Here is a 5,000-nt window from a genome sequence, read left to right as displayed (position 1 = left end):
ACCAAGAGTGGAACGCCCCAGAACGGCCCCAGGGAATGATCAAGATCCCCGGGTTATTTCTCGGTTGTAACACGTGGGTCGTCCTGAGGGGGTAGGTTGACCATGGCAGTGAGATCCAGTACGCGAGGAGCGCGCGAAGGGTGGGGCCGTCTGGCGTGGTTGCGACTTTGCCCTCTCACACCGGCGGGGCAAAATACAAAGCAACAAAATAGAACAAATGGTCTAATGACTCCTTGCTAGTGCATCGTCCTGTGCGTATGTCGACGTGTCGGGGTCGGGTGGTGGGGTGAAAGCAAGGATGTGTACCAATCCATAGATGATGTGTGACCTGGGAATTCCAAAAACATCATCGTGAGTGGCAGTGCAGCCGATTAAGGGCGGCATTCTGTTTGAAAATCCAGGAGGTGTGTGTGTGTGTACTATTTGCGAGTTTCAGTGTGAAATGAACATCTGTATTCAAGGCTAAAAGTAACATGGGATACGTTTAGTAGTCGATCCATTCAGTGGAAAGTTGATCAAAGTAAGAATGGAACTGTGGAGGACGGTCATCTATCCCCTTTTAAACAGAATTTGTAAACAGATCTGCTACTGATTGATCGTATGGTTTGTGGACACAAGTTAAACGCTCAATGATTCGAGGCTTTGTTGATGTACCCGAGGTGATGTTACTTATCAACACAGCCACGCAAGGCGCAGGAAACGAACGGGAAAATGCGACCGTCAGTAATAACAAAAAACGACCAAAGATCATAGTTCGTCTTGGGCCCGACAGATGGCGCTGTCGGCAGGAGACGAATTTTGTAAACATTTCCGAAATGGGTGGTACAGTGTTGTGACATAAGAAAGCACCTCTCTCATGTGGATCTCAGGATCTGTTCTCCCCCTCCCCCCCTTCCACGCTCCCCTCCCGTGCTGTTCAGTCAATGATGGATGGATGGGTGTTTAGTTGGGGTTGATTGAGCCCCGGGCTACTTGGCGTCCAATGCACAGACCGAGTCAGAGCCATTTTTAGACCATTTTTTTCGTAGGGTGTCTTCAATTTCATAAACGTAACCCAACCCAACCCATCCCAGGGTAGCTTTAACCGATCAAATCTAATCCAACCCAGAGTAACCAAACAAACCAACTCAATTTGAGATTGTTTAAACTAAGGTAGTGCGTACTGAAGCTGAGCTGATTCAGTCTTAACGTAAGAGCTGTTAGGAAATGGGTCCTAATTGTTGTGTATGAGGGTAATCGGTCGTAAGCCCAGTCTGAGGTGGAACCTCGAATGCATAATCAAAATTCCTTCGATCCAAACGCTATAGGTTGTTCTAGTGTCTGCCAGGTAATTTGTTCACCTGAACATTGCCCCCGTTATTCAGGCGTTTTATTTATTCATTTCTATTTTTCGTTTTATTTCATTTCATTTTGTCTTTGTTCAGAAGTGATCGCATTTATGATCGGAAAAGGATTCGCCCGTGGCTGTCGTGTTGTATACGAAAAAGCGTTTTGACCACCCGCGCGTCCTTCGCTTTGTGGGATCGAATCGCCTCCTCCCACAGCCAAGGGGATTGACATCCCTTGCACATCCTCTCGAATTCCTCCCTACTTCCCGTCAGGAATCCCGCAGGATCCAGACGATGATTCACTGCTAACGTGGGAGGTAGGGAGGGGGGGGGAGTTGGAGGAAAGGGAGAGGAACCAAGGCTGTACGAACAGCAACACATACGAACAAGTACTTCCATTGACAAGTCGCACGGAGCTGCCTTCGCAGTAACAGGGTATTTCGATGTCAAGAGACGTTTTTTGTTGTTGTTTATGAGTTGCTGTTGAGGTGATTAGGATCTACTAAGGGATTTTTGGCGGTGTTAAACTGGATTCACTGGAAAATGAAAGCTTTCAGGCAAGAGAGTATTCTGGCTTTAACCCGACTCATTCATTGGGTCAGGAAGAGAGAGGGGGAAAAGAAACGATGTTTTGATGTTGTGACTTAAAACCTTACCACGAGAAGCTTCACGTCCTCCATTACTTAAATGTACCTCATCAGCATCAGGTCCTGCCCTGAGAGGGATGGATTCGTCTGGCGTCGGCCAGAATAACACCTGTAAAGTGTCTCATCGTAGCGGAGAGGTAGATGACAACAAAAAAGCCGAGGTACAAAACGCTTTGCTCCACCCGTCCTTCCCCTCGGTCGGTGACAAAGAATAGAGCGAGAATGAACGCGCGAGGGTAGCATTGTTATCGTTACTATTGTTATTATTATTGTTACTATCATTGTTACTATTAATGTTATTATTATTATTATCATCATTATTATTATTGTTATTATTATTATTATTATCATCATTATTGCTATTTTTATTACCATTATTATTATTATTATTATTATTATTATTATTATTATTATTGTTATTATAATTATATTATATTATTGTTATTATTATTGTTATATTATTATTAACATTATTGTTATTATCATCAATATTATTATTATCATTATTGTTATTGTTTTTATCATTATCATAATTTTTATTATTATTATTAGTGGTGTCATTGTTGTTATTATAATTATTTTTATATTTTGTCATTATTATTATTATATTATTGCTGTTACTGTTATTTTTTATTATGTGATTATTATTGTCAATATTATTATTGTCATTACTATTATTATTATTATTGTCATTATTGTTATTATTATTATTGTTACTGTTATTACTGTATTGTTATAAGATTTTTTTTTTTACTATTATCATTATTGTTATTGTTTTAATATTAATTATTATTTGTTGTTCTGTTAAAACAAATTTGCAAAGACAGAGGAAAAATATAAATCATGATGGATAAAATCCTCGAGTTGTATTAAAAATTTGTGTGAAGATCACCATAATACAGACGTCTCGACTACAAGTCCCCTTCAGAGTGACAGATAAGCGGTAATGAACACTCAAGAAGTTTTAATCGAAACGTTTGTAATATAATTGTTCTTGATCCAATCAATGTTTTCCTACCACCTTTTATGTATATTATGGGCATAAATGGGCAGGAGATTTTCTCTTAAACAAGTAGCATTGAACGTGGTGGCCAGTTCTGCATTATGTATTTGAGAAGATTTGAGATTTCTCCTACGGAGAAATCATCTCAATAGAGACATTAAGATCATCTTAAGAGACAAAGAGAATGTCTTAAAGAAAATGCATAAAGCAGAGCAGGCAATCACATTTAATTCTACTTTTATGTATATGAATATACATATATAAGAGCACCGGACTGCTGTGATTTTGGATAGAGTGAATGCTTCCCTTTATAAAGAAAAGCTATGGTTTCCTTATGTACAGATATGCCTCTATGATGGGTTGTATGCCTTTGCCTTAATCCGCCTCCACTACGGGCATCATTTTGGTGTGAGACTTTCAAAGTTGTGGGCGAAATTGGATTAACGTGAGAGCAACCGCGATAATTAACAAACTAACACGACCTTGGCTACGCCGGTCGTCGTCGTCGTCGTCACGTGTGATATAAGTGTGACGTGACATTCTGTGACGTGACCCATCCAAGATGACGCCTCACGTCGAGTACGCACGGAACTGTTACCTGGAACTGCCTGACTAAGAAGTAACACACCCGCCATGGTCTTGGACCACGTGCTGGGTGCGTGATCGCCAGTCGCTCTTCTCCCGGGTGAGAGCTCACGCCATCCGATCTATGGGTAAGGCCGTGACTTACTGCGCACACCACACACCCATCCCCTTGCTCAAGGAGGACATTAACGACTTGCCGTGTTAGTGGAAGCTATCATCACCCCCGTGTTGTGCACTAGGCGAACTCGGTACCGCACCGTGGCAGTACGTGACGCTAACGCCTACACTCGCAAGTCGTGGGGTGAGGAAGTAGGGAGCGTGTGTGGATCTCCCGGTCATGCCCATGCTCCTGGTCGTGAGCGTCGCGGCATCGGATGGGAGCGTGAGGGGTCCACTGATTTGCTCGCCGTCGTGAGTATGCAGCATTGTCGGTGCCGCCGGGAAGGAACGGCGAGGAACGACGACGACGACGAGCGAATCTTCGGGTGCCAACGTTCCCCAAGTGGGGCTCTTCCCCACCCAAGTACTTGTCCCGTCCCCGGGCTTTGTCACAGGTAAGGCTCAGGTAGTCGTGGCCAAGTCACTTGGCAGTCTCTCTCTCTCTCTTTCTCTCTCTCTCTCTCTCTCTCTCTCTCTCTCTCTCTCTCTCTCTCTCTCTCTCTCTCTCTCTCTCTCTCTCTCTACTCTCCTTCTTCCCTCTCCTTCTTCCCTCTTCTTCTTGGCCCGTAGCCACCCACGAAGTTGTCCTGATCCTTTCGTTCTCATCACGTGTCTATTCCAACTCGTTTGGGCTGTGCCCATGTTGCTCTACGTGGGTCCTTTTACTAACATGTAACATGTTAAGGTCGTCTTTACCTGTGCTCACTATCTCATTCTGTTCATTCATCTTGAATCCCTCTCCATGCATGACCCTTCGTCGTCTTGCATTTTACATGACGACCTTCAACTCCGTGGGTCTTTTCCTCCTCCTTCGTCCTGTTTTCTGTGTTGTCACGTGACTAGTATACTCCTTCCCCAGCACCCCACCCCGCCCCCTCTATGGGTGTCTTGTGTCTTACTGCCCACCCTATGGGTCATGTCACACACCCCGTTAGTTCAAATCTGTAGGTCTGCCGTCCTCACAAAATCATTGGAACGTGACCGACTGTGTGAGGTGTTGCGCTTTAAGGAATTGATACCTGCCTCTGATCGAAGGAGATTAGATTAGTTTAAGAAGAAAATGTAACAAAAAGACCGTAATAGGGCTCACCGTGTGGTATTAGTAGTACTTAAAGTCAACGAAAGACTGAGGGATTTTGACTATAATACCCGATTAATGGACCTTTCCAAAACCTTTCCTCACGTCGAACGACGAAGCTCACCAACCCGGCAAAGCGAATCGGCGGAACGGCCCCCCGTGACGTCATCGTGGCATGACGTCATTGGTGGGCAGGCCGA

General features: G+C 43.9%; 1 protein-coding gene across 9 annotated transcripts in view; it reads left to right on the top strand.

The window, feature by feature from the left end:
* The window catches only part of LOC143039543 (uncharacterized protein CG43867), a 284,063-nt gene that overhangs the window by 198,416 nt on the left and 80,647 nt on the right, over positions 1 to 5,000 (top strand). Inside the window, exons 1-2 of one of the 9 annotated variants that reach the window (XM_076209718.1) lie at positions 202 to 220; positions 3,321 to 4,117. The exons of 6 other annotated variants lie outside the window; for them this stretch is intronic. The gene's annotated coding sequence lies outside the window, so the exon portion shown is untranslated. Of the gene's footprint in view, positions 1 to 201; positions 221 to 388; positions 405 to 1,682; positions 1,764 to 3,320; positions 4,118 to 5,000 lie in introns of those variants that run through there. 2 more of the 9 variants (XM_076209717.1, XM_076209719.1) reach the window with 2 other exon arrangements.

The sequence above is a fragment of the Oratosquilla oratoria genome, chromosome 26 (genome assembly GCF_046742065.1).
Source record: "Oratosquilla oratoria isolate Oo_2021 chromosome 26, ASM4674206v1, whole genome shotgun sequence".
Classification (NCBI taxonomy): domain Eukaryota; kingdom Metazoa; phylum Arthropoda; class Malacostraca; order Stomatopoda; family Squillidae; genus Oratosquilla; species Oratosquilla oratoria.
This window is presented reverse-complemented; position numbering and strand designations above follow the sequence as displayed.